This window comes from Saccopteryx leptura, chromosome 1 (assembly GCF_036850995.1).
Source record: "Saccopteryx leptura isolate mSacLep1 chromosome 1, mSacLep1_pri_phased_curated, whole genome shotgun sequence".
Classification (NCBI taxonomy): domain Eukaryota; kingdom Metazoa; phylum Chordata; class Mammalia; order Chiroptera; family Emballonuridae; genus Saccopteryx; species Saccopteryx leptura.
In genome coordinates this window covers 154,537,396-154,556,471 of record NC_089503.1, presented here as the reverse complement: position 1 = coordinate 154,556,471, position 19,076 = coordinate 154,537,396, and the positions used below count along the sequence as shown (strand labels likewise).

Below are 19,076 nucleotides of genomic sequence, written 5' to 3'. Positions count from 1 at the left end.
TAAACTATCATTTCTACTTATATTGGTACAGGCTTTCCTTTCCTATGAACCTTTCTTAGTGATAGGTTCATAAAAACAATAAATATGACTAAATACTAAGACAAAACACCTTGAGATGTTTACAATCACATTTTGTATAATTCACCAAAAAAAGTTTATTTTTGACAACAGATATTTCAAAATTATCTGAAAAATAGAAAAAAGCCCCACAAAATTTATATTTTGAATTAGAGACCATATCTTTGTAAAGAAATTCCTTTGATTTTTTTTTAAAGAGAGGGAGAGAGAGAGAGAGAATGGGGGAGGAGCAGGAAGGAAGAAGCATCAACTCCCGTATGTGCCTTGACCAGGCAAACCCGGTGTTTTGAACCAGTGACCTCAGCGTTACAGGTCGACACTTTATCCACTGCACCACCACACTTCTGTGATTCTTAAGAGATGTGTACTAAAGTACGCAGAACTAAAACAGCAGCACTGTTGGAGTTTTACTGTTATAAAATCACCAAAGCAGTCTTCAATGAAACGTTTTCCATTTTGATACATTTCTACTAGCAATTCATTTTTTAAACAATCTTTCTTTTTGACACAGTAATTATAGGCGGCAAAAAATCTTGCTTTGTAGAAATGTACACACTGGTCTGAATTCACTTTAAAATAAGTTTGGGGTCCTAGATTTCAAGGTAACAGTTCATGTATTTTTATATTTAAAAAGCTATACACATAATTTATTTAAGGCACTGAGAATTTTATTTTCCTCTGAGTTATTTTTAAAATTTTTTTGTATTTGGCAAACCCACTGTAAAGTCCTTTTGATATTATTGTCTGCTATATATTTCTTGGTCACTGAATTTGTGAAAAGAAATTGTATCAACATTTTCATTAATATTTCTTATTAAAAGTAATACAGTTGAACATAATTTATGCCTAAATATTTCCTGCCAAAATAGTTCAGTATGTCTTTTGGGTAAGTATTGCATTGTTGGAAAAAGTTACAGCATATAAACTTCTGAATCAAACAAGAATCTAATCACCTTTCAATGTGATACTTTGTGGTAAAAAAGTAAAAATAAAAATCTGAAACTCTCTGCCAAAGTCTGTAAATTATGAGCACACAGACAGCAATCATTATTCAATTATCAGACTATAGAGTGAGATTTGAAATGAGATAGAGGACTAGGGCATTCTTAGTAAAGCTGACTCTTGAATTTTCTACTTTGTTTTTATGGGATTAGACTTTCTTTGTGAAATTTTAAGGGATTATTCACTGAATTAACATAACATACTGTGAATATTCACCAATTCCTTTAAGAAAACCCTATTACTTCCAAAATGTTTTGCAGAGAAACGTAACCACTATTTTTATAAAGGAAGTTATTGAAGAAATAAGGCCTTTAATAACATATAAAAACACAGTGTTGCCTTTGCTTTCTGTGTTTTATTTCTCCTTGTGTGTGCCTCTATGTGATTGCTGAATTCCTATTGTAACAGAACAATCCCTACAATTCAGCCTGTGCCCCTACCCCATTTCCATTCCCAACAGCATACAATGCCAGTCCAACATTTATTCACTAAGTGTACCATAGGGAGTGCTCAGTAACAGCTCACATAATAAATTTCATAAACAGTTTCCCCTTTTGACCTTTTAACATTGTGTTCAAATGTGATCTCACTTTCTGGAGCTAGCCTAAAATCTAACTTTGGAAGAGGCAGAAGCAAGTTGGCTATTATGACATTGGTAGATATCAGAGGCTATTTTCAATAGTCAAATCCATGTATCTCCACCCTGATTTGTCTACCTGACTGAAGAACATAATAATGTATGAAGTGCTAATTTTGAAGCATACACACATGAACATGTGTAGTACCAGGGCCCAATCTGATTGTCTCTTGAGCTCTTATAAGTCATACAGTCTGACAGGCATAACCATCCGTGGAAAGATTATTAGTGACCCTGTTTAAAGCACAGACACCTATAGATATGCTAACCCAAGAAGTAAACATCTGACCTAATTTATGCATTGCTACAACTTTTTATTGTGTAAGGGTGGCTTGTAATGCAACTTTACTCAACTTCCTGGTCAAGCTGACCATACTATTGATAAATTAATATTTTCTGTTTTTTCCAGAGGTAAACATCCTTAAGTGACAAATCCCTAACTCTGTTATCTTAATACTATTTCCTGCAAACTTAACTTCCTACCAAATAACACCACCGATGACACTCAGCAAATTGTTAAATGAATGAGTGAGAACGTTGCAGGTGCTTAACAATAATAACACAAGTAACCTCTTCATGATCTGAAGAGTGTGAAGATTTGCTTCTGTGTTTTATATCAGGGAACTAAAAATTAATTATTTTCTATCTTTTTAGTGCTTTAACTCAAAACCTGATTTGAATGTTCAGGGTGTGAATATCGGAAAGAGGTCATTCTGATCATTGGCAACCTACTTTTAAGTGGTACTGCTAAGAGTCAACTGAAAAAAAAGGAATTAAAATAAGTTTTGGGTTTGTTTTTGTTTTTTTTTGCAGATGTAGTCCCCTATTCAATCTGGGCTGCCACGAAGACAGACAGAAAGCACAGGGATTTTTTCTTTCGCATCCTTGTGCAAACCAAAAGAGGAATTAAAATAAGTTTTAAAAGCAGCTTTTTAATTTCATTTTCATGAAAAACTAGACCACAATACGTCAGTGGAAAGCACCATGCTTTACATTTATCCCACTCAGAAAGAATAGAATAGATCAGGTCACAAACTCCCCCTCAATTCTTTTTATAGTTCTAGAATTCTGCTTAGTTAGAATCCACTGACTCCAGATAGGATAGCTAATTAACTTTCCAAAACCAAATGATGCTCTAAGATAATTTGATTCAGAATCCCTAATCCTGCCCTAACATTTCCAGAATTGTTCATTATATATGTAAATTTTTGGTAATATTTTCCCCAGTGCAATGCATATTCCATTCTGTTTCTAAAAGGTCAAACCCCAAAATGTTGCATGGAAGATATCCATAAATTAGTTGAGATCTTTCCAAATGTTTTTACATTCCTTGTTGATATCCTGTTTCAAGCGTCTCTCACTCCAATAAACCACCTATGAAATCAGTGGGCCTTAATCAATAATACTTAACTATTTGAACTACATGTTTTACTTAACAAAAAAAATTGTCAAGAACAATTTAACACTTTTCATAGCAGGCAGTGATCTGTCCTTAGTCTTTGACTTCACAGATTGGGACCACTTATAGACTAGATATGCTTTTATTATGTCAATATTTGTTCAATGTTACAAATATACCTTCAGAATTTTTAGCAAAGCATTGTTAAAAAATATCACATGGACCAGAAGTGGCTCTTTGGACAAAGAACATTCTCATCTTTAAGGCGTAAAACAAGGTGGGAATATTTTTGTTTCTCTCTGTAAATCTGCACTTGCATAACTTGTTACATCTTTTAGATGAAGTGTCTATCTGCTATATTGACAATAATAATACAAACATTCAGCTGCTCACTCTGTTTCACGGCTAACATATATCTAAGATTCCATATATATTATCATCTTAATCAATGGTAAATCAGTATTTTAAGAATCTTACTGCACCTTCTACAATTCTTACCTTGAAAATAATCCAGATTAATTTACCAAATTTTACATACAAAATGTGGATAAACATTGTTTGCTTGGGGTGATGGTGTAGTATTGAGCTTTACACCTACACCTGTACCCCAATAAATCTAATTAAAAACACCTTATTTGAAGGTTTAACATGGTACATGGGAGAAGAGTACTCTCTCTGAATACTGACCAATGACTATAGTCACTGGGCTAATTTTATTAGTCCCCTACTCCATCTGGATTTGGTTAAGAATGACCAACCCCTACCTTCAGAGATGTCAACAACCTGGGCCTCTCACCCCTAGAAGCCTCTGTAAACAGTCCAAATGCAATGGTCTACTCCCTCACCTCACACCCCTGTTGTCAGGGCCTCACGCTGTTGGGCACTTTTATCCTGGATTCTTCTTTCCATTGTCCCTTCCAAAACTCCACCTACATTATCTATGAATTTTCTACATACCCAGCCTGGTCGTAAAATTCTTCCTCTTTTGCTCTGCTTTTCCTGAGACTCAGCCCCCCACCATGCACTCCCCAGAGATCAGCTTCCCCAGGAGCTTTCTACCAGAGCTGGCTCAGTCTCGCCATGTTCCACAGGTTTGGGGTTCTGATGGCAGTGCCCTCAACTTCCCATCTCCCTTTGTCACTTTCAGAAAATTACTTGTCTAGCTGCATAAAAAAAACTTCTTCATTCTTTAGGGTTCATTCTACTTGGCTATTCCACCCACACCTTGACCTCATTTCTGATATTTAACAACATCTCAATCTCCACCCACCACACACCTCCATTTAGCATAAGGACATGGTGCTTCTTCATCACCTTTTCACTACAAAGGTCAACTTCTGATCAATCAAAAGGACCACCTCCTGTACCTGAGCTACTGAAGATTACAGGAGAAAGAAGGAAGATGGTGGCTACTAAAACTTTTAAAGCAGCGGTTCTCAACCTGTGGGTCACGACCCACAGGTTGAGAACCGCTGTTTTAAAGGATAGCAACCTGACTTGAGGCCCTTGGCCAGTATTTTTTCTCTTCCCATTTCCCCCAAACCCATGACTATTCTTCTCAGGTTTAGCTTAAAGTTTTATCTTTTTTAGAGAAAACAGACATGTTTAAATGTCCTCAACTCTGTCCTCCCATACCTTCAAACAAACAAATTGCAGCTTTTCTGTTTGTTTGTTTTTTATCCTAGTCTCTAAAGAATATGTCTTCTATTCAAAACAAATCCCTACCAATCTTTTTGATATAAATCTGATCTTTTTCTCCTCCAAAACCCCAATTAGTTCAGACTTCCTCAATCCCTGCTGAAAACCAGCTTTTTCCCCATCTGTTGTGGATAAATAGTTTTGTAAAATACGGTACAAATGAATTCATAAAATAATAATAATAATAAAACCATGTAATATTAGCCTACTGATTATACTCTTAGATGTAGTGGCAATATCAAATTGCTATAATCACTTGCTTACTTTTCCATCAGACTCATTAACATCTTCCAAATATTTAGAAATAATAAAATCTCTCAAGTACTCAGAAGCATTTTAAATTGAAAGAGAATCTTCATTTCCCAGGTACTTTCTTAATTCTTTTTTCCTTTTATGGCCTGTTCAGTTCAGCTGCTCAGAAAGACTCCTCCCAGATTCTGAGACAGCTGAGACCCCGCCCACCCGAGGGTCACAGGTGGTTGTCTGTTTACAGGCACTGCTCCCTTACTATTTGGTGCAAACTCGGATTCCTGCCAGAGCTGCTCTGAGCCTCTGTCCCTCTCCCCCTTCACACATGTGTAGGGGGTATAAAGACACTCAAGGGTGACTTCACTTCCACAAATGGAGGATTAAAGTTTTAAAAATATACATACATCTGTCTGAGCATTCTTCTTGAAACGTCACAGATCTCACTTGAACTCTATCACTGGCACTCTAAATATACATGTGATTACATGACTACACTAAACAGTGCTTACATAGTTTAACAACTACAGACCTGAATGTACTAGTTATTCACCCGTTAAAAAATAAAGTACAACTGATTGTGTATGTGTTATTTTGATCATGTCTACATGTTTATTGAACAAACATACATATAACTTTTAAAAAGCAATTTTTGATATTTTAGTTGTAAAAAACTAAATAAAAGCTAGTTGCTAACTAGCTTTTTCCTTGACTATTAGAATCTATGAAAGCTTCATTACTTTGCTACCATATAATCTATCAGCCATTTCTAATCATATCTATTTTTACAGAATACTTTAATTCTATATACCTAAACACTTAGGTCAAAAATGTCTTTAGGTAAAATTGCTCTTTATTTAGCTTTACTAATTCAAGAAAAATCAATGACCATGCATTAGCAAGAAAATATAAGCAAAATGGGAAGTACTATGGCATGTGTTCTTTGCACATTTTTGGTAGGGAATAGTGATAGGGAGCCTTGATAGTGGAGACCGTAAGAGGACAGACCTTGAAAACTGGGCAGCACCATGCCTGCTGGGACAGCGTTGATGGTACTCAGCAAATATTTTTTCACCCACAGAGTTATTCAACTGACCATGAATCTGCATAAATGGGTCAGTGCTAATGAGTACCTAACTGACGCATTTTCCTTTGAATATCAAGTGCTTATCAGCTGACAAGCCGGGAATAGGTCAGAAACAAATGTGCTTGTAACAGCTTGCATTTTGTTAAATGAATATACCCAAATCTGCACATTCTTTAAGTACCTTAGAGAAATGGAGTATCTCTTTTTTAACTTTCATGAGGACAATGTGGTAGAGCAGAATGTCTGTTCACTAGAGAATGCCCTCTAGAAAAGTGAAAGAGCAGCCCAACCACCCCCCAAATGCATTATTTACTTTAGTACATAGTTTGCACACTGGCAAAATCTAATTGCAAATGAAATTGAAAATGACTTGACTTATTTGATGTTTGAGTACTCTGGAAAAATTGAAGTTTATTAGAGCTAAACTATTTAAGAACAATGTTTATTCTTCTATTACAAATTTCCGGTGGCTATAAATGTAGACATGTACAAATCGTACAACCACTGAAATATTTAAGTAAAGAATATAAAAAAAACATATATTTGAAACTTTAACGATGGTTGTGTGAAGGCTATTTGATGCTTACCACATACTTAATTTTAGAATGAAGTTAGCATGAAAGTATTGATTTAATAAATAAAATTGACTTTTTTTGAAATTCTTCTTTAGCAAATCTTATCTTGAAAACTCAAAATTGAAATTTAAAATATTTTAAATATAAAATTTAATAATCTCTTTCTTGGTCTAGTAATCAGTAGATAATGATAATCAAGAAAACAATAAAAATTGGCTACATAGTGTGTATGAACATGTGTGTGTATGAACGTGTGTGTGTGTGAATGTGTGTGTGTGTAAGAAAAGAGGGGGAAAAGCAAATAAACATATTAGCAATGGTTTATGAATTCTGCCTAGCTCTTGTGAATGATTTCAAATGATAGTTCCATAACATTGTTTTTCTTAGAGAGGATTGGGAAATAATTGATTTTAGACATAACATATTGCTAATAATAGTCTCATTTATATTTTTATAGTTTCATGTAAATCTTCTGCTTGCTTTCTTTTGTATAATTGCTGTCTCATCAGATTTGTAATGCTACATGCTCCAATAAGTATAAATTTAGTTATCTCTGCATTTTAAGCCACAAATAGTATAATTATTCTAGATTTTGTTAGTGGTTCATTTCCTCAGCATATAAAATCAATCACATGAATTTCTGCTTTTTGAAGGGCAGAAATATACCATACAATGGAAACTTGGGAAGAACAGATATTTTACCTTGGAGACTTCATCTCATCAACTTGTATTTTTAAATTCACTTAAATAATTAATGCTCTTAAAACAGAGGGATAAATCAGTTTCCAAGCTCTGGTGACAGAACCATCAAAGCAAAATGTTTAAACTCATTTTATATACTCTATAAATTGTTTTCCTTTAGACAGTATCTTGCAGATATATATGGTCAATAAGTATCTGTTAAATTGCTTTGAAATTACCAATTAAAAATATGCCGTATGTTTCTAATCCATTCAGATGTATTCAGAAAGAATTTTTGCGTTAATCCTCAGTTATCCAAATTCTATCATACTGTCTCCATGACATGTATAAAATGCATAATATATTTTGGTCATCTCTTGCTAACATATTTTTAAGTATACCTCAAATATTGTTATATCTCTTATTTTCTATAAATTCTCTGAGAAGGAATCTACTTCAATGTTTTTGGTGTCACATTCATAAACTTTGTTAAATTCACTGGTGATGATAAATGTTTGACAACAACTAATTTTTTGACCTAAAATATTGAAAATTATTGTTTCTATATAGTAAAATTTTTTAAATTTAGTCATACATATTTTCATGAAACATTAAATTGCAACATATATAATATATATATTTAAAATTTTCAAGTCATTAGTTTATTAATATTAGAGATAAATACAGTTAATATAAAATAAAAAGACACTAAACAAAAAATTTTGCCATAGTCAGGACTTAAAAAAATTATCTGTTGGGGAAATACATTAATTGAAACCAGTAGAATTAGAGTTCTAGTAAAGAATGGTCCCAACTCTGCATTAATCATTTTCCAAAAATCTCCCTTAGCTTTTCAAAGAAAAGAAAGGACATGCAACAAAAGACTCCTGCAGTACACTCCACAAGTAAAATTCTACATCTTTTATTTTAGAAATAAAAAAGTAGAACTAATAAAAAGGCCAACACACACAGAGAAATCGAAGGGAAAACCAGGGATAAAACACTATTTTAGCAAAACCATTTCCCTAAACCTTTGTTAATAAAACAAATTAAATAAAAAGCATAATAATTAAGCTATTTATAATATAAACATGTGGTAAAATAAAATGCAGTAAACACCATCGTATTGGGACCCATTGCACAATGCCTTTCTCAACATCAGCAGTCGAGAAAGGTTCTGTGCAAACCAGCGTATGTCACCACCTGCCAGAGGCAGTGGGAGAGGCGGGAGGAAGGAGAGCTAGCTTCTGGGAAACTGGTTAGGATGGAAACAATGCTGCCTCATAACCCTTTGGTCGGGCCCAGCAGAGTTACGTCATTCATTGGCATGCCATCTTGCTCCTCTGGCCACACGAGCCAGTTAAGTTTGAAAAACTAATTTATTTGAGTGTATTTGTGCTGGAGAAGCTCTGGAAGAGAAAGTGGTGTTGGTTCACTGTCTTGGCAATGCCTTCTGGAAGGAAATCACTAAGTATGTGATTTGGGGTATGAAGTCAATACAATAAAACTACAATTCTCAATGATTTAACCACACATTCTGACGTTTGATAAAACCCAATTGGTGGGGGAAAAAACCACATTGCAACTTCTAAAAAAGAAAATAAAACCTAAAAAATAAACAAGTGTTGGCAAAGTTGCTAGCAACCCAAGAAATGTTTGTGTAAGAAAGTGGCATGATTTCAGACTCACTAATTGTATACCTTCCAAATTAAATTTGTATCAGAATGCTTCACCAATTCAGAAAATTGCACTTCTAGGTATCTGCCAGGCCACCTGAAGCATTGAAAATACTTAAATATCAGAATTTTTATGAAAATTTAATAAGCTGACATATGTGGAAGAACCCTTAAAAGTGATAAGACTGTTATGAATATGTTTAATTTCTCTTATCACCCAAACCTGCCAAATATTGGTTCTACACAGAAAACGATGTTAGACACTTGAATTTTTAGAGTTCATGGCCCCCCCCCACCATACACTCTCACACTGACTTTCTTCTCCAGAGACTCCCTAACTCTTTTAAGAAATATTCATTTTTTTCTAGACCTGCTGTAGAGCTAGCTATAATAGGTCCCTTTAACAAATCTCGTAATAACCACATCTACTTGCCATTTATAGCTTTATTTGAGGTAGGATGTAATAGGGAACCAGGACCTGTGTGACTCTTTTCAGTAATTCCTTTAACAACAGCTTGTCTGGGTACAGATTTCTAGATTGAAAATCATTTTCTCACAGATATGTGAAGACTTGACTCCTTCTAGTATCTAGTGAAACGATATCTTTCCCTGAATACAGGTTTGATTTATTTGATTTAAAAAAGTGAAAAGTTTTACATGGGGATTAGTAAGAAGTGACTATATTCTGTGTGTGTGGGTACAGGGGTTGAGAGGTGAGTAATGACTTAAAGAGTTGTCATACTGTCCGTAAATTAGACTCTCTTCCTGTGTCTAGGTCTATAGCTCAATTATGTTCTACATTCTCCCTTCTAACTCCAATACCAATGTCTCAGAAATTTCCCCATACAGACCGCCTCTCCCCTTTTCTGAACACCCACTGTAACCTATTCCAGGGTGTGATTTTTCTCTCCCTTTGGTTTTCAATCTTTAAAAAATTTTGAGGATTTTCTTGTATCGATAAGAGTCCCATGCTCTTGTTCCCTTACCTTTTATAGAGGCATTCCTTTATTCACTTTGATTCTTTAGTGGTGCTAGGGTCTTAGGAGGGACCAAATGCCCACATAAATGTCCTATCTATCTTGTGTGTGTGTGTGTGTGTGTATGTGTATGTGTGTGTGTGTGTGTGTGTGTGTGTGTGTGACAGAGACACAAAGAGGGGCAGAGACAGGGACAGACATACAGGAAGGAAGAGAGATGAGAAGCATCAATACTTTGTTGCGGCACCTTAATTGTTCATTGATTGCTTTCTTATATGTGTGACCTCGGGGTTTCACACCTGGGTCCTTGCATCCCAGTCCGATGCTCTATCCAGTGCGCCACCGCCTGGTCGCTGTGCCTATCTATCTTCTTATAATGCACCCCTTCCCCAATTATTCAAGTTATCTACCTTATTACAAAAAGACTTATGCAACTCCAATTCATAACTGCATGTTCTTTCTGGATTAACTGATTTGTTCGAATGAGTTGTTGATCTATTCAAGTGCCAATAATTCACTGTTTAAATTAGTTCTCAACCTCTCTCCAAATAAGTTACTCTCCCCAAATAATTCTTCTTGTAAACAATTTATACTTATGGTTCAAAATAAATACTTATGTTTCAAACATTTATAATTCAAAATAAATTCAGGTCATTTTGTCAAGTCACTCTCCTGGTCTTTGATGTCAATAATTTACTTGATAAATTAATTTCTGTCTACCATTATTTTTTCAACATTATTAATTACCTCACATCTCCAACCTCCAGTCTTATTTTCCTTGAAAATATGATCTACTGGATGTCCAGAGTTATTATTCTATCATTCAAACTTGATTATGTAAGTTTCCTACTTAAACTGTTGTTAGTTCAGAGAATGTTCATGATGTCCAAATTCCGTGGTTGAATATTAAAAGGTTATTTGAAATCTGCCTTCTGTCTATTTCATCATCATCTATCCCTTCTTCTCTATAGGTCTTCCGTGCCTGGAGTAGACCAGACTTGTCAGGGCACTGTATCTGTTAATGTGTTATTCTTTCCTGGTACAGTGTCTACCAGCCTATCCCTTTGCTGTATCACAACAGTCAAACTTAGCTCAAACATTGCTTCCTCAGGGCAGACTTATTTGACCTCTCCAGGGAGGAATTAAGAGCTTCCTCTTATAGGACCTAGTCCATAAAGTGTTTAATACTTGGCTACAAGTATGTGTTTGTATATGTTTTCACTAGATCCTGAGTCCCTAAAAGTCTAAGACTGTATTTGCAAAGTAGGTACTTAACACATGTTTGCAAAATGGAAGTGAACAAGAGAGAAGTCAAGGAAGGAAGGAAGGAAGGAAGGGAGGAAGGGAGGGAGGGAGGGAGAGAGGGAGGGAGGGAGGGAATGGAGGGAGGGAGGGAGGGAGGGAGGGAGGGAAGGAGGGAAGGAAGAAGGAAGAAGGAAGGAAGGAAGAAGGAAGGGAGTTAGTTCCCAGTTTAGAAACAAGTGGTACATTTTCCTAAATAAGAACCTATGGGATTATTATACATTTTTTCAAATATTCTTTGTGATGACAGAATGGAGATTTTCACTTAAAAAGGATCTTAATCTTGTACCTGCAATGAAATAAATTTATGTACAAATTTTGTTTGTGATTTTGGTATCCATTAATTCTAGAATATCTGTCATCCTTTGTCATACCTTGGTTACGTGACCAATATTCATAAAAACACTTTCATCATTGTGGTTTATACTTATTCAAGCTTTTGATCACCAAAATTTACTTCTCCAATCATCTTTTTTCTGTCTATATTCTATTTTTCAATCTTATTTTTACTGAACTGTTTTTTTGGTTTGAGATGACTAGTCTTTTAAAAGTTCTATTTTCTTCCATTCCTTTCTCTCTGTTCATCATCACTTCCTTATTCAGACTGACAAAAAAAAATCCATTATTTAAACTGAAATCTTATGAAAACTCTCAGTTCTGCTCCCTGCTGCATTCTCATGGTTACTGTCTATTCCAAGATGAACTGTTCACTTTCACACTCACATGTGTGAGTTTCTATATATTGCTAGAAGGTACCCCACGAATGCACAGCTAGCTTGTGGTTTTAACAGCAACTAGGATTTCAACACTAGTTAGTAAGACTGGCATGTTCCTGGAAAGCACGTATCTGATTTTCCAGGGCAACTAGTTTAAACTTTCACAAATCTCCCAAAGTCTACTGTATCTTGTCTGCTCACCTCAATGATAAGAGCATATACAACTTCCAATTTTACTGAGAAAGAGAGGGTTACTTTAAACCATGCCCCTCTATCCTTTCTCCTTCTTACTTTGGAGCATGTCTCTTTTTTCTCTGTGCCATCTCTGTTATTTCTTTGCTTTATGCCAGTATATTCCTGGTGCTCTTGCTTCATCAACTATCTCCTGTCTTCTTCAGACTCTTCAGCTTTCCTCTTCAGCATGCTTGAACCTCTCCTGTACTAAAACACTGTACATTGAGCCTATATTAGTCTCCATCTACTTTAATAATCTCTACTCCCCTTTTTAAATATACTGCAATATGTTTACACATTCTATCCCTTTTTACCTTATAGTTGACTTTTAAAACTTTTATAACCTGGTGTCTCCTGGCAACTGGAAATACCCGTGTAGCTCTCTTACTAAACATAGTAAGCAACTTGCAGACCTCGTCTGCTTGCTCTTCCTTGCATAGTCACCAGGTTGTACATACTCATCCTGACACTCCAGCTTTTGTTTCTGAGGTGTGGTTTTCCTGATTGCTTCTTGTTTCCTCCCATTTCTCAGGTTGGTCATCTGCAGTTTCCATACGATGCATACTCTCTGCTTTCCCAGGTTCCACTCTCCACGTTCTCCATGAAGGACCCTTCTATGCCCCTGACGTCAACAATTACTTATAGTCAGGGAACTCCATTACCTACCCCCAACTTAAGACAACCCCTTTAATTTTAAATCCACAATCAAGTCACTCTGAGATGTCCCAGACTATGAAACTCTCCCACCCTAGACATCACGGTTATATTCTGTACAGAGATTAATACACATCAAGACTCAAAGTAACCTCTCATTGAGGTAACAATGCTGCACTTACTCCATTCCTTCACCTTCCACATTCAGTTAGTAACTGCATTCTATCCACCTCCCTTTGTAAGAGTTCTTTTTTTCATTTTTATTGAATTTATTGGGGTGATGGTTAATAAAATTAAATGTTTCAGGTGCACAATTCCATAACACATCATTTGTACATTGTATTGTGATTCCCACCCCAAAGCAAGTCTCCTTCCATCACCATTTATCCCCACTTTATCCTTTTCTGCCTCCCCCACTACCTTCACCTTTTCTCGCTCAGCCCACAACCCTACTTCTCTCTGAGAGCCGCCAGTCCAGTCTATATCTAGGTCTCGGTCTATTTTGTTTGTTGGTTTATTTTTTTCATTAAATTCCATATATGAGTGGAATCGTATGGCACTTATCTTCCTCTGACTGGCTTTTTTCACTTAGCGTAATAATCTCCAGGTCCATCCAAGCTGTCAGATGAAGGGTAAGATTTCTCTTCTTGATGTCTGAGTGTAGCCCATTGTGTTGCCAAGTCCTTAATTCAGTACTACTATTTTTGTCCTTAGGGGTTATTTCAAATATTCCTACATTTTTCTATATCTCTGGGTTTGCCCTCTACCACCGTGTAGTAAAGTTTTCTTTATAAAATAAAGTCAGGATGATGTTACCTTCTTGGTTAAAAATATTCAACAATATTTCATTAAATCTGAGAGACAGGCCAAAATTCCAAATGTAACATAGATGGCTTATTATAATCTGACCTTGGCTTATTTCTCAAGCTTTTGTTCCATCCCTGATCTCAGCCTTCACATTACATACTTCTGGTCATCAGAGTTGAAACCTCTGTGATTCTCTCATCCTATTTTCTTCATTAAAATATAAACTTAATGGGGAGGGTTATATCTGCCTTAATTTCTCAAGGTCTTTGGCACAGGGTTAATTGTGATAAACATATGTTAAATAATTGGATAATACATGTGTGAAATCTACCATTTGCTAATATTAATTCAATTTCATGTCTACACAAAATAAACAGCATGCAAAGATTGCCATCCAGGAGTAACTTACTAAAAAATAACAAAACAATCCTGAGAAAAAAGAATAAAGCTGGAGGCATCACAATACCTGACTTCAAATTATACTACAGAACAACAATAATCAAAACAGCATGGTATTGGCAGATAAACAGACCTACAGACCAATGGAACAGAACAGACAGCCCAGAAATACAACTGCATGAATATGAGCCAATAATTTTTGCCCAGGGAGCCAAAAACATATGATGGAGAAAAGTAAGTCTCTCTGTTAAATGGTGCTGGGAAAGTCAGAAAGCCACATGCAAAAGAATGAAACTATATTACAGTTTGTCTCCATGTATAAAAATTAATTGAAAAATCTAAATGATCTCAATGACATACAGGATGGACCAAAAGTAGGCTTAAAGTTGTGAGAATGAGATACACAGAGTTTATTTTTTGTATCTTTATGAATTATTGTATTATTTTCCATACAAATAATAATAAACCTACTTTTTCCCACCCTGTAATTGTGATCCTGTTAATCCCAGCAGACATCAATTGAAATCTGTTTCTTTGTTGTTTGAGTATCAATAATGGTATAATGGCTTGCCTAATAAGTGTGTACAATAAACTAGTGACTATTAAATTTTGTTTATACATAATGAGTGCATGAAAAACAGTTTTAATTACTTTTATGGTCATTGCCACATTTTCTATAACCATAAAATTGTTATTATATAGAAGAACTTAATTTCCATGTTCTGCACGCATGCTACACTTGCAGAATTGTTAAAATAGCGCAGGATTAGCAATATTTTTTTTTATGTTGGTGCTATTTTGAGTTTTTGAGACTACTTTAAATTTACCAAAATATTGGTTTCCTCTGATATTGAATCTGACAACATGAACCCCCGTTTCCCATTCCTTACTATTTTGAGCTATCAAGCCAACCCTGTAACACACCCGCAGCCTGAGCCAAAATACCCTCTAAAAAGCTGCAGATTTAGTCATCTTCCTATTGAGTTGACATGAGTTAAACTCAATAGAATTCAGCATTTCTGACGAGTTCTAAATGGAGGAATCCAAAAGGTTACTATCATTATTATCTGGTTTTCACCCAGAATTCAAACTCACAAATCACTATCATGATTTCTGCTAAATTCAGAATTTGTTCTGGCCTCCACATTATTTTACTCCTTTGGTATATTTATGTAGTATAAGAGTTAATATAGGTCCTGGCCAGTTGACTCAGTGGTAGAGCATCTGCCTGGCACGTGGATGTCCCAGGTTTGATCCCCGGTCAGGGCACACAGGACAAGTGACCATCTGCTTCTCCACCCCTCCCCCTCTCCCATCTCTCTCTCTCTCTCTCTGTCTCTCTCTTCCCCTCCCAGAACCATGGCTCGGTTGGACCAAGTTGGCCTTTGGCGCTGAGAATGGCTCTATGCCCTCACTTCAAGAACTAAAATAGCTTGGTTGCTGAACAACAGAGCAACGGCCCTAGACAGGCAGGGCATTATCCCATAGTGGGTTTGTCAACTTGCCAGGTAGAACCTGGTCAAGGTACAAGTGAGAGTCTCTCTGCCTTCCTGCTTCTCATTTAAGGAAAAAAAAAGAGTTAATAGAAGAGAATATTTTTGTATTATGCTTAGAGTATATTTAGAGAAACATACACTTTTATTTAAGACCAACAAGGGTGAAAGGTTTTATATCTACCTCTATAATTACTTATCCTACCCATTTTTTTCTAACCCTCTTCAGAAAGAATCAGCATTTCCTAAAGGGGGAAAATAAAAGTATATTAAAGGGCCCAATTTCTGGGTTACATATTCAGAATGGAGGAATTTTAAAAATTTGAGGATTAAATTGTAAATAAAAATATTCAGCCTGACCAGGCAGTGGTGCAATGGATAGAGAGTTGGACTAGAATGCGGAAGGACTCAGGTTCGAGACCCCGAGGTCGTCAGCTTGACCGCGGGCCCATCTGGGTTGAGCAAGAGCTCACCAGCTTGGAACCAAGGTCGCTTGCTCGAGCAAGGGGTTACTCGGTCTGCTGAACGCCCACAGTCAAGGCACATATGAGAAAGCAATCAATGAACAACTAAGGCAGGGGTCCCCAAACTTTTCACACAGGGGGCCAGTTCACTGTCCCTCAGACCATTGGAGGGCCGGACTATAAAAAAAACTATGAACAAATCCCTATGCACATTGCACATATCTTATTTTAAAGTAAAAAACCAAAACAGGAACAAACACAATATTTAAAATAAAGAACAAGTAAATTTAAATCAACAAACTGACCAGTATTTCAATGGGAACTATGGGCCTGCTTTTGGCGAATGAGATGGTCAATGTCCGGTTCCATATTTGTCACTGCTAGTCATAACAAGTTATATGACGTGCTTCTGGAGCCATGACGCGTTCATCCCGCATCACCGGAAGTAGTACTGTACGTAAGCACCGCAGCACCGCCACATACAGTACTCCAGGAGCACAGGATATGGATGTATCCTGTACTCCTCTCACTGACCACCATTGAAAGAGGTGCCCCTTCCGGAAGTGCAGCGGGCGCCAGATAAATGGCCTCAGGGGGCCACATGCGGCCCGCGGGCTGTAATTTGGGGACCCCTGAACTAAGGTGTCTCTATGAAAAACTGATGATTGATGCTTCGTATCTCTCTCCATTCCTGTCTGTCTGTCCCTATCTATCCTTCTCTCTGACTCTATCTCTGTCTCTGTTAAAAAAAAAAAAATATTCACAGGCCCTGGCTGGTTGGCTCAGTTGTAGAGCATTGCCCGGGTGTGTGGAAGTCCTGGGTTCGATTCGCAGCCCGGACACACAGGAAAAGAGCCATCTGCTTCTCCACCCTTCCCCCTCTCCTTTTTCTCTATCTCTCTCTTCCCCTCCTGCAGCCAAGCCTCCACTGGAGCAAAGGTGGCCCCAGGTGCTGAGGATGGCTCTCTAGCCTCTGCCTCAGGCACTAGAAGGGCTCCGATGGCAGCGGAGCAATGCCCAGATGGGCAGAGCATCTCTCCCTAGTGAGAATGTCAGGTGGATCCCAGTCAAGTGCATGCAGGAGTTTGTCTCTCTGCCTCCCTGCTTCTCATATCAGAAAAAAAAATTTTTTCCACAAAGCTTTTTATAAGAGCAGTAGGTCAGAAAAGCTGTAGGCCAACATTGTCACCAGAACATATAAAAGCAGTCTCAATATTCCCATAGATGTAGTCAATGTCAAAAAGTACTTCTAAGGATTTTACAACCCTTAGTTATTATCCATCAATCCATTTCATAGCTAACCGTCATATAAAAAGGAATGCAATGGATTGGATTGTGTCCCCCTAAAAGTCATGTTAAAGCCCTGACCCTCAATGTGATGGTATTTGGAAATGGGGCCTTTGGGAGGTAATTAGGTTCAAGGGTAGAGTCCTCATGAAGGGAACAATAACAACATACCAGAGAGTTTGCTTTCTCTCTGCCATATGAGGATACAACAAGAACATGGTCTTCTGCAGGCAGACATCAAATCTGACAGCACTTCAACCTTGAACTACCCAGCCTCTACAATTGTGAGAAATAAATACAGTATCTTATTTAAGCCCCTCAGTCTATGGTATTTTGTTATGGTGGCCTGAGCTGACTAGAACAGAGAGGTATTAATTTTACTATTAACTTTCAAATAGGCATATTCAATTAGCAAATTGGGATAAAAAATATACCGGAGAACTAAATCATGCGTCTTTAAATATTTAACTACCATGTTGTCTATGAGACTTTACAGTGAAACTATTATTAGGTGATACATAATAAAGTAAGAATTAAGTGAATAGTATGTGTTAATGTAAAATACATGTTTTTAAGTCTATATAAAATTATCTGAATTTTATAGTCAAATAAGCTTGTCTTCCTGGACATATCGGAACTAATTCAGGTCCAAAATCTGGACTAGGAGAGTCTATAATCAAGTCAGTTGGGATTGCACGATCCGAATTCACATCAAGTAGGATTGTGATTGCGAAAATACCAGATACAGAGCAGTGAAAGATGGCATAGATGAGCAGGAGATAAGTTTGAAAGCAAACGCAATACAAGAACATCAGCGAGAAGATCTGGCTCCGAAAAGATCACAAGGCCCCCAACTCTTCCAGATGTGGTGGGACCAGTGACTAGCTTCTTACTCACTGTTCCAGTATCACTAGTCAAACCTAGAAGTGATTAGAGATTTGTGACCATTCAATTAGTCAGTATTTTTTTAATTTGGATTTCTTGCTTTTTCCCTTCTTCCTGCTTCATTCATAGACCTATATTTGTTCTTGCCTGGTATGGAGGAACTACCCTCTAATAGTTTCCCCATCTTTGGGCTGGCCTTTTTACTAGTGGATTCTTCTTGATGGCACCATGAGAGGCTTTGAGCTCTCTTCCCTATAATCTGCCTCACATCTTTAGTTTGTCTGCCAAGAATTCAATTTTTATGTTGCCCAAGCCACGTACCAGTTAAGGAAAAAAATATATATATATGAAAGAACAATTTAATCATATATGACATGCAATTCTACTTTCTTTTCATTTGAATACATTTTGTATCTAAGGCTATAAACTTATTTATTTCTCAGTCACTCTTTGAAAAATGAAAGACAATAATATAAAATTGAAAATGACTTTTTTCACTAGAATCCACTTCTAGATACTATTCTCTTTCATTTTCTTAATTAAAACTATGAAAAAAATGTTGCTCATATTGACTATTTATACTTTCTCATTTTCCACATATGCCTTAGCCCTCAGTCTAGTCTTTTACCCACTGCCTCTTCTTCCCGAAGTCCACATCAAACCTTCAAACTGTCATAACCAATTCATGTTGGGCAGCTTATATTTTCTTTGAAATTCTCTAGCTGTTTTCACACTTTTGGTCACTGACTTTTTAAAAATGTCTTTGTTCTAAGTTTAAA

The 19,076-nt window shown here is 36.5% G+C and overlaps 1 protein-coding gene and 1 pseudogene across 2 annotated transcripts in view; both read right to left on the bottom strand.

Moving 5' to 3' along the window:
- HCN1 (hyperpolarization activated cyclic nucleotide gated potassium channel 1) overlaps nucleotides 1-19,076 on the bottom strand; it is a 338,266-nt gene that overhangs the window by 138,034 nt on the left and 181,156 nt on the right. The gene's annotated exons all lie outside the window — the stretch shown is intronic.
- On the bottom strand, nucleotides 2,529-2,645 carry LOC136389805 (small nucleolar RNA SNORA31; annotated as a pseudogene).